This window comes from Ailuropoda melanoleuca, chromosome X (assembly GCF_002007445.2).
Source record: "Ailuropoda melanoleuca isolate Jingjing chromosome X, ASM200744v2, whole genome shotgun sequence".
Lineage (NCBI taxonomy): Eukaryota > Metazoa > Chordata > Mammalia > Carnivora > Ursidae > Ailuropoda > Ailuropoda melanoleuca.
This window is the reverse complement of record NC_048238.1, coordinates 80,456,979-80,468,561: the sequence shown is the minus strand read 5'-3', so window position 1 is coordinate 80,468,561 and position 11,583 is coordinate 80,456,979. Positions and strand designations below refer to the sequence as shown.

Genomic DNA, 11,583 nt, shown 5'->3' with positions numbered 1-11,583 from the left:
TAAAGAACAAAAAGGTTAAAACCAACTAACCTCATTTGGTTTTGGGATGTTTGATAATTGTCCCAATCAGTAAATGTTCATCTTTCTTTAATGGTGTTGCAATTCTCTAGAATTCCTAATTTTTGAGTTTTAGAACTACCCATGCCTAAATTTGTTACACAGCCCAGACAAATGGTCACCAGGGAATCTCATTCAGTGTCAGGGATTTCAGTACCAAATATATATCATTAACTCTCAAAATTTTATCTTTAGTACTAAACTCTCCCCGAAGTTCCAGACTCATATATCCAGCTGTCTACTCTGTATCTCAATTTGTAAGTTGAATAAGCAGCTCAACTTGTCATGGCCCAAACTGAATACTTTATTCCCATACCAAGCCTGCTCCTCCCCGAGTGTGCCTCCTTTCAATAAATGTCATCACTGTTTACCTAGTTGCTTAAATTAGAGTACTTGGCATCATTTTTGATTATTCTCTCTTGTGCATACCCCATGTCCAATCCTTAGAAAATTATATCAGCCCTACTTTCACAATATATTTAGAATATGGCACTTCTCACCATCATCGCATATGCTGCCATTGTCTCCTGGCTAGACAGTTGCAAGAGCTTCCCAAGTTGTCTCCCTGCTATCATCTTGTGCCCACATATTTGGTTATTTACTCAGCAGCCAGAGTTATCTTTATTTTTTTTACGATTTTTTATTTATTTGAGAGAGAGAGAGAGCACACACAAGTTGGGGGGAGGGGCAGAGGGAGAAGCAGGCTTCCTGCTGAGCAGGAAGCCTGACTCAGGGCTCCATACCAGGACACTGGCATCATGACTGGAGCCAAAGGCATACGCTTAACACACTGAGCCACCCAGGTGCCCCCAGAGTTGTCTTTAAAACACTAATTTTACATACTTTCCTGATCAAAACCTTCCAGTGGCTCCCTATCTCACTCGGAACAAAAGTCAAAGTAAACTAGCCTACAAGGCACCACACAAACTGTCCTCTCTACCTCTCTGACTTTTCCTCCTCCTTTCTTCCCTACTCCAGTAACACAGGCACCCTAGCAGCCGCCCACCAGACATGGTCCCTCTTCAGGGCCATTGCACTTGCTATACCATCTGCCTGAAACACCCTCTACTCAGTCATCTTCATGCCTCCCTCCATCCTTTATTCAGGTTCTTCCTATAGAGACCTTCCTTATCTTCCTTTCTAAAATAGCCTCTTTCCCTCACTTCACACATCACTATCTAACATCTTACCCTGCTCTTTTTTAATGGCATTTATCATTACCTAATATATTTTTGATTATTTGTCTGTGATCTATCTCCATTACTGGAAAGTTAATTCAGTGAGGGCAGGAATTTGTTCACTCGTTGTATCCCAATTACCTAGCACAAACTCAATAACTATTTGTTGAATAAATGACTGACTGAATCAATGAATCACTAAATGGCAGTAACCTAGGGAGAAAGTAGGTCATGGTCGGAGGAAAGAAAGAAAACATTTCTTCAAAGATGTGCTGCCAATCTGAAATACCACTCAGAAGATCATCTCAATATTAGCGTAAAAGATCTAGCTGTTCTCTTTTCAGGGAATATAGCCACTTTAAAGTCACATGTTAATATGCAGTAAATATGACCCATAAAATCTGTGGTCTTCTTCTAGATTAAATGTAAAGAATAATAGATGAGATGATTTTGAAACCCTGTTTAGTAGCCTGCTTAAGCATTTGAAAACTCATATGTTTGCCACTAATAGAGTGACAACTTGAGAAAATTAATATGTGTTGTTGATCTTTATTTTTCCTGAAAGTATGATGTGCCCTGGCTGTTAGGAATTTTCTGCTGGTTGTCTGGTCTCCAGCTGGAACTTAACTTCCTGATTTTATTAAGCCTCAATCTAAGGACACACATGTGTACACTCTGGTTTCCTGTTACTAGTTCATTAAGAAGTTCATTATGTGGTTGTTCCTTTCTCAGCATTATCAAGAGACAAATCAGGAAAGATCATGATGTTACGGTAATATTCTATATGATTTTTTCTCTGGATTCTTTTGATTGAAGAACTGTTTATTTTATAATTCATTTATATATGAAAGGGGATAAATGGGAGAGTTGTTTTGTAACTCATATTCTTGGAAAAATTTAGTTAGAAGAGACTTATATTTGGAGAATAGCCTAATCTGTTTTAATGCATTTATAGAGAAAAGGCTTTTATTGCATTTCATTAATTGTTTTCAAAGAATTCAAGTAAATTAAAGAGTGCTTAACACTAAATAGCAATATGAATCAGAATATGGATTTTTTTTAAGATTTTATGTATTTGTAAGAGACAGAGAGAGAGAACACAAATGGGGGAGCAGCAGGCAGAGGGTTAAGCAGGCTCCCTACTGAGTCAGAAGCCTGATATGGGACTCCATCCCAGGACTCTGGGATCATGACCTGAGGTGAAGGCAGATGCTTAACCTACTGAGCCCCCCAGGATCCCAGAAAACTGATGGTTATTTAGGCTAATAAATGACCTTGATCAGATCATCTCTTCATTCAGGTCCTTGATTTTCTTGGCTATAAAAAGAGAGTGTTAGACTAGAGTTTTTAGATTTGTTTCAGCATTACCAGTTTCAGTTTCTGTGAACATACTGATGTCTGAGAATAGGAATATCAGTTCTCATTATATGATTAATAAATATGTTATCTTGATAGTTGTTGAATCTGAATAATGGGTACATTTGATTTCATTTAGCTATTTCTACTTTTCTTCTTTTTTTAAGATTTTATTTATTTATTTGACAGAAAGAGAGTGAGAGCACAAGCCAGGAGACAGAGGGAGAGGGAGAAGCAGGCTCCTCATTGAGCAGGGAGCCCGATGCGGGGCTCAGTAGGACCCTGGGATCATGACCTGAGCCCAAGGCAGCCGCTTAACAGACTGAGCCACTCAGGTGCCCCAGCTATTTCTACTTTTATGTATGTTTGAATATTTTTATACAATAGCAAATTTAGAAATGTAATTGTTTAACCAAATTCTTGATAGCAGATACTACATTCAAAATGGTCTTGTGAAGTCTATTTTCTGTCTATGCTGTTTTCTCCCATTGTTCTCTGAAATATTTACACAAATTAGCAGCCCTGGGGCACCTGGATGGCTCAGTCAGTTAAAAGTCTGCCTTCAGCTCAGGTCATGGTCCCAGGGTCCTGGGATTGAAGCCTGCTCAGCCTGCTTCTCCCTCTGCCTCTGCTCCCCCTGCTTGTGCTCTCTCTCTCTCTCTGTGTCAAATAAATAAATAAATAAATAAATAAATAAATAAATAAATAAATAGCAGTCCTTATGAACATTCCAGGGCTGTTTTCTTCAGTTTTTAGATAACTGTGCTAAGGGTTAGACCAGATTAAAAAATTTCCCCATGAACAGATTTTTCAAGGTAAAGTTATTCATTGATCAGGAAACTAACAAAAGTTTTTTTTACAAGTATGATATAATTTATATTGATTTGGCTCTCTCATAATATGTAATTTAGATTAGCTTAATTATCCGTAATTCATTCTTAAACCAGGCTGATTTTTTCCCTTGCCACCCTACACATTACCAGGCCATTTCTGGAGGATAATATGGTAGACCACATTGTAGCTAAGAAAGTATCTTTTAATGTTAAGCAATCCTGGGTTCAAATCTCTATTTCCGGGGCACGTGGGTGGCTCAGTTGGTTAAGCGTCTGCCTTTAGCTCAGGTCATGATTTCCAGGTCCTGGGATGGAGCCCTGTGTTGGGCCTCCTGCTCAGCAGGGAGTCTGCTTCTCTATCTCTCTTTCTCCCTCTGCCCCTCGCCACTGCTCGTTCTCTCTCTCAAATAAATAAAAAACCTTTAATAAAAAAAGTCCCTATTTCAGCTGTTTCCTAAATGTGAGATCTTGAGAAAGGTTTTTTTGTTTGTTTGTTTTTTTTTCCTTCCTTGAGCCTCAGTTATCTTTGCTGTACAATGGGAATGTCTATGGTAGTATATACATCATGGGGTCATTGTGACAACTAAAGACCATGGGTAATAATTAAACATACAGCCTGACATGTTTCAACCAACAATAACAGCTTATTCTGTCATTATTATTTTGGTCATTTAGTTATTTGCATTATTAGAATAAAAGTTATATGTGGCGGAATTTTTTTAAAAAGACAGGAAATATGGCTCTTTTGGTTACCTTCACTAGGAGCATTCAATACATATTTATTGAACATATGCTATATTCTAGGAACTAGTTTTATGAGGCAAGTAAGGCACACTTCCTGCTCTTAGGGAAATCACATACTAGGGAGAGAACCAGATATGTGAGAGCTTAGAGTCCCGGGCCAAATGTAAAGGAGTAACAGAGTAGGCAATTACTATCATGCTGAGATTCAAAGGGAGGTAAAAACAAACCAAAACCCAAACCAAAAACCTCTGGTCTGTCTCTAGGTCTGAAATATCATTAGGATATTTTTCCTTTGGACTTTACACATTCTTTGATTTGGGGGTTCTAGGTACAAATGACTTTGGGAAGAATAACAAATTATGTAATATCACTTGCACTTTAATGAGAATTTATTTCTGTATTATTTAGGGTACGAGATAAGTTGCTATAATCAAGAGACCTCAAAATATCATGGCTCAAGCAACAGACCAAAGGTGGGCAGGCAGCACTGCTGCAGGTCAGCCATAGCCCAGAATCCTTCTACCTTGTGGCTTTGCCATCTCCTAGTATGCTAACTTTGTGTCTTTGGTCAGATATGGTCCCTACTGTCAGGTCTGTGGGATAGCCTACTGGTTGAGTGAGGGCAGAGAAGGGAGGAAAAGAGATTTTCTTGTCAAAACATGATCCAAATGTTGCACATATCACTGTGCTTGCATACCATCTTCAAAATTTCTGTCATATCTTCATATCAAACTGCAAAGGAGTCTGGAAAATACAGTCTTTGATTGGGGGACTGTGTACACAGCTCAAGTTCATGAGTTTCAATTACTAAAAGGAAGAATAGGAGAATGGATACTTAGAAAAAATTAGCAAACTCTGCCACAGTGTATCAGACAACGTTATTTTGATAAACTTCCTGAAAGACCTAGGCCTTTCCAAATAGGTAGGCTATTTGATGCATAAAGAAACAGTTATAAAGAAGGTTGACTTGTCAGGGGTGTTTTCCGACATCAAGCAATTATCCAGTCTCAAATTCTGTGACACCAACTGGGTATCCTACCATTCAGTTCAATTCTGACATTATCCATGTAGTTATATTACACATGCTATACTACATTATACATGTAGTTAACAAATACCCCACAGGATAAGGGCCCAGGCCCAGAAGACTATCCCCACTTTAGATGCCAACTAAGAGTCCTGGTACTTATGACTAACCAGTGATAAATTTAGGAGTTCCCATGACCCCTCTCAGGTTTGATAATTCACTAGAACAACTCAGGAAAATACTTTACTTACTCTTGCATGTTTGTTATAAAGGATACAACTCAGGCATAGCCAAATGGAAAAGATGCTTAGGGCAAGGTGTGTGTGTGTAGAGGTGATACATCTTGAGGAGCTTCCATTCTCTCTCCAGGCAGGTCCCCTTCCTAGCACCTCCATGTGTTCACCCATGTGAACACTCTGGGCACCTGGCTGTTCAGGCATTTTTATGGAAGCTTTATTACAAAGGCATGGACCTGGATGTCGGGTCCACCTAGATTTTATTGCTCATGAATTTTTGACTTCTGGAAAGTAACTTAACCTATTGAAACTTGAATGATATCCATTTGTAAAACTGAAATAGTATCTACTTAGCTATCTCAGGGAGATAAATGGATAAAATAAAGTAATACCTATGTTCCTGCTAGAGAGGCCAGGGATAGCACTTGTCTCCCTTAGGTCCATCCTAGCTCATTTAATCATTGGCCATTGGTGATTGAACTCAACTTCCAGTTCCTCTCCCCTCCCAGGAGTTGGGGGGGGGGGATGAGGGATAGGGCTGATAGTTCCTACCCTCTAATCATAGGGTAGATTCCTTTGGCAAGTGACCCCCCCCCATCCTTGAAGATATCTAGGAGCTTAACAATAGTCACCTCACTAGCATAAGCTCAGGTATGGTTGAAAGGGGCTCATTATGAATAACAAAAGACACTCCTGTCACTCAAGAATTTCTAAGGGTTTTAGGAGCTCTGTGCCGGGAACTGGAGACAAAGACCAAATATGTTTTTTTTATACCACAATTTGACATCTGCCTGAAGATACCCTTCTCATGACAAAGCAGATAGAACGAGTTGTTCTCTTCTCTGAGCTCCTTAGCTGCCAATGATTGTGTAGCTTCTGTCATAGTATGCTGTTCTTATCACACTGTACTACAATTATTCAGTAGCTTCTAGTTTCTATAGCTCTAACTAGAATTGAGCTACATGAGATAGTATTAAACTCATCTTTATACCCCCAGCATCGAGCCCAGTGCTTGGCACATCGTTGCTCTGTAAGTGATTGAATGAATGTGAGCGAATAGAAAGCAGAGTCTGGCACTGCTGACCTCTGTGGTCTGTGGGTCTGTGTTTAAGCCTGTTTGGTGTTAATCTGGGGGCTGGATCATGATGTCGCTAATTGTATTTTTTAGCTCATGTGGGCTTCCTGAGAATCTCAGCTCTGGAATTCTATTGTTGAATCTATGGTAGTCTGGAGGGGAATTCAGGATTCATAAATTAGTTGGTTTCAAAATAAAAAGACTGGAATTTAGGGAAAGCAGGCAGTCTAGATGACTTTTGTCTCACAGACTGTGTTCTTTATAAGACACTGCTTTTCTGTACAATATGCCAAGCCTACCAAATAACTTTTCAGGTCAGTTTTCTGCAGGTGTCATGTGAAAAGAAAAGCTCTCAGAACATTATAAGTTTGACATTTGCCTGAAGGTTTAAAAACTGTTCTCAAATCTAGTAATTTTGTTAAGAGTTGTGTGTGTTTGTGTGTGTACATATAAACTAAATAGTGGTTATTTTATTTTTATTTTTTTAATATTTATTTTTCTTGTTTTTGCTTATTTAGTGTCCTTTAAACTTACAAAGGAAATAACACTTTGGGGCACTAAATACTGACTTTGCTGATTGCTTCATTTGAGCAGGAGTTCAGGAATACCCATTTCCTGTTTTGATGGTCAGGAGAATAGGAGCTATATAGCTTTACACAGTGAAAGAGAGATTACGATCCCTGCTAGTCAACTAGTTCAGCTACTGAGGTATCAGAGACAATTCTAGCAGTAGTGTGACTGCAGGAAAAGCACTGGGCTAGGTGTCAGTCCCACTTAGATTTTTTTTCTCTTGAATTTTTGACTTCTGGAAAGTAACAGCCTATTGAAACTTGAGTGATGTCCATTTGTGAAACTAAATAGTATTTACTTAGCTATCTCAGGGCGATAATGGATAAAATAAAGTACTAACTATGTTCCTGCTGGAAAGGCCAGGGATAGTACTTGTGTACCCTAGGTCTGTCCTAGTTTCACGTCATGGTGTCAGGCTAGGAAGTCTTAGTTCTTATGCATTTCTGGCCCAGTGAGAGCCATTCTCTTGTAGCAGGTAGAAATCTGGAAATAACCTAGTGTGTGCTATGCCTCTGGAATGGATTTGGGCCCCTAGGAAACTTTGTATCAGGTTTTAGCCTTTGTTTCTTACTCCACCATCTGCTGTTGGCTGTTTAATTGGACTTTGGCTCCCATATGGAAGCTCAATTCTCTGTGTCTCTGTTGAAATTAGGGCCCAGGCCTAAATCTTTTTGCCTAGTTTCTGCTGGCCCCCTTCCAGAACTGAATGTTCGTTGCTTGCAGAATCGTTTGTGTTATCTTGCCCGATTCTCCCAGAGGACTGACTTGATCCCCACTATCCTGAAGAACTTTCCCACACTGGGGCTTTGATATACTCTTCATTTCATGCCCCGTGGGTGACACTGACCTGGCCTGCATCAAATGTTGGTTTATATTCTCTTGATTTTGGACTAACTTCCAACTAGGGAGGGACTGCTCTAATCAGTCTTATCTAGCCTCCTTTCTCTGCAGCAATCAGGTTTACTCCCAAATTCTCTTTATTAGGAGTTGCAACATGCCTTGTATCTGGGGCAGAGTAATGAATGTTAAGGTACAAGCACACAATTATCATTGGCAACTTCTACTCATATCAGTAGAAAGCCATCAAGTAAGACTTTTAGTATATTAAAATAAATTGTCTTTTTTTTTTCTTTCTAAAGATTCTTTGAGAGAGAGTGTGGCAAGCAGGGAAGGGGCAGAGGGGGAGGGAGAGGGACAAGTAGATTCCTCACTGAGGTCGGAGCCTGACTCGGGGCTCAATCTCATGACCCTGAAATTATGACCTGAGCCAACATCAAGAGTCAGACGCTTAACTGACTGAGCCACCCAGGTGCCCTGGATTGTCTTTTTAACGTCTTTCTCTTCACAACATGAAACAAACCTTAGCCAATGTTTTCACTGATTAAGCTATAAAATCAGGGTAGAAGTTCATATTTAATGAAATTTAACATCTGAGGCATGGTACATTATTGCTTCCAACTGTATTTTATTTTATTTTAAAAATTTTTTCCCAACTGTATTTTATTAACTATATTTAGGTTATGATTTGCAAGCCTATGAGTAAATGCACTGTACCATTCCAAGATATGATTATACTTGTATTTCTTTGAATTGTACCTCTCCATTAAAACTATAAAGTATAGTGTAATGAGATGTTTGCAAGAGCCAGGAGATTTGGGGAAAACAGGAAGCTTGAAGAAAACTTCATGGAGAGTTTTTTTTTAATGGAAGAAGATAAATAAGTTAATTGAAATTGCAATCACAGGAAAAGGAAAGAAGATTTTGAATTTTGGTCTTTTTCTTACCATCATGTCAGCAAATTCTGATTATGATATTCCTCGTGTAAGTCTGATAAATGATTTTTGAAAAAATGATTGTGAAATAGACAAACTAGCTGACATCTGAAAAACAGATACCAAACTCCCTAAACAATGCTCAAGTTTTTTCCCACCTTCCAATTTCAATTTAAGGTGAACCATCAACTATACAGTGAAATAAAAAAGAAAAAAACCATCCTAGAGTAAAAGATAAAGTTAGCAATGGAGAGAAGGCTGTATCCATGGTTTTCTCTTCTTTCAGACTCATTGCCTTTTATTTGTTTTTTCACATATTTATTGTAAAATGTATTTTTGGTATCTGAGAGAATTTATCAAGTCTGAACCTGTGTTCTGAACCAAGGAAGACACTTTTTAACCAGTGGAATATTAGGTGATATATGGACTGGATTCAATCCCAATTTACTTGTATTTTGGAATAAGTACCTAACATCATGTCATGTACTTTAGAAAAGCATCCAAAGTGTTCCACCTTCTTATGGCTTTGCATGGTTCCTGGACATGGAGATTACTTTGTGGAGACTGGAAGGTTGAGGGGCTATTTGGTGGCAATCTCAGCTTCTTTACTTACTTTTACCTAGGCTGAAATAAAATCTTGTTTGGTTATGTAAAGATATATTTGATAAACTTTCAGTGGGAAAAAAATATACTTGACAATTACTGAATTTGATTACAGCACCAGGGATTTTAGAAACCAGAAACTTAAGACATCATTCAGTTCCAGCAGCTAATTTTACATACAAGAAACTGACCACCTCTTTGGTGAAATGCGGAGTCAATTTTTGCTTGGAATTGAAGGTTAAACTAGATGACTTCTGAGGTTCCATTTAATACATTTTTTTGAAACTGAGTCCTAAAGAATTTAAGGAAATTGACCAAGGTCACCTACACCTAGCTGATTGTGGGAGGGAGAGCCTAGAGTAGAACCTAGGTTTCCGGATTCCTTGTCCATTTACGACTCTTTTTCATACTTAAGGTATTTGAAACTCAAAACAGTGAAGTACTTTGGATAATACACTCTGAGGAAAGAGCATAGACCTGCCAATCACATACCTACCTTTGGATTATCTCTTAATTCCCAATGTGGTGAGTCACATAGTAAAATAACATTGGCATACTGAAATGCCATATCAGGAACTAATTAAAAGGGAAAGAAAATCACTCAGATGAACTTCGTGATTTCCTCTGAATCTTTTGACAAATGTAACCTTGAATGCTGACCTGCTTTGAATGCAGATTTTCTCATGACAGTACATTCAGTGGATAAACCAGAGCTCCTCCTACATAAAGGCTTCATTTCTTAGGTCATTTAAAATCCATTAAGCTAAGAAGCTGTTCATTGAGACAGATTTCAGTGGTATTTCAGAAGAATTTGATTATAACTGGACACATTATTCACTCACAGTAAGTCTGAAACTGAAGTCTGGGAGAGGGAGTGTGGGGATGAGAGGTAATGTATTTTAAAATTTAATTATTTCTTTTAAAAGAAATAATTAAAACTTTTTAAATAAAAAATAGGCTCATAAGTCTTTTTATGGCAAAAATTGAATTGATAGATATTAATTTGATGAAATACTGAATTTTTTTGCAGGCAGCTAATTAATAGGTACTGGATAATCAGTATGAATAACATTATTGCTTTTAATTTCTAGTTGTTTTCTTATTGGCCTTTATTTCCTATAAAAATCATACCTCTAATAAGCAAACCTGGTTCTTTGGAAATGGTAAGGATAATTGCATTTTAGAGTTAAGAAGTTTTCTGAAATTATTTTCTATGTGATTTTTCCCCCTATAAATGAGAATTCTCTACTTTGCAGCAACTTTTCTCTCTTAAGCTCAGAAATAACCATAGAGCTCCTCTAAAATGTATGACTTAATATATTTTATATGATGTTTTGATTTAATTTATGGAAAATGCATATCTTCTAATGTGATGATCTCATTTATTTGTGTAGTATGGTTAAACACATTTATTTGTGTAGTATGGTTAAACACATATAGTAGAGTTATTAAAATAAAAATTCCAATTTTCACTGCTTTTGCTCTGAAATGAGTTAGCATCTTATACATTTGATGCTTGTTTTCTTCTGAAAAAAGTACATATTTAACACTTAAATCTGACCATCACTTTTACACACTGCGCTCACTTTGGATATTTCCAGATTCATTTTCTTTAATATGTAAGAGGGTATATGAAGCCATGACACGAATACAGGAGATTTACCAGCTGTTTTTGTTACAAATTTTATTGAAGTATGAAATGTTTTAGAGAGTTTAAGACTTAAGTAAATTGCATAAAATTATAATTATTATTATTTTGAGCAAAGAATAATAAAGTAAGGACTAAGCGATCTTCATCTTAGTTTCTTCATCTGTAGAATGAGCCAAATGTCCTGATGACTAATGTTGTGAAGGCAACAGAAATGTTAAAAACAGGGGCACCTGGGTGGCTCAGTTGGTTAAGTGGCCGACTCTTGATTTTGGCTCAGGTCATGATCTTGGGGTGAGATTGAGACCTGCATAGGTCTCCGTGCTCAGCAGAGTCTGCTTGAGCTCCTCTCTCCCTCTTCTGAGTCATATGCTCTCTGTCTCTCAAATAAATAAATAATCTTTTTTTTAAAAGAAGTGTTAAAAACCAGTATTTAAATGGTAGGATTAAACAAAAGGAATGGGGGTGGAGTGCGTTGCTTGTT

General features: G+C 37.7%; 1 protein-coding gene across 2 annotated transcripts in view; it reads left to right on the top strand.

Moving 5' to 3' along the window:
* The first annotated feature begins 1,989 nt into the window (after positions 1-1,989).
* Positions 1,990-11,583, top strand: part of IL13RA2 (interleukin 13 receptor subunit alpha 2) — a 60,344-nt gene continuing 50,750 nt past the window's right edge. Inside the window, exon 1 of one of the 2 annotated variants that reach the window (XM_034649765.1) lies at positions 1,990-2,007. The gene's annotated coding sequence lies outside the window, so the exon portion shown is untranslated. Of the gene's footprint in view, positions 2,008-10,276; positions 10,295-11,583 lie in introns of those variants that run through there. The other variant, XM_034649764.1, reaches the window with a different exon arrangement.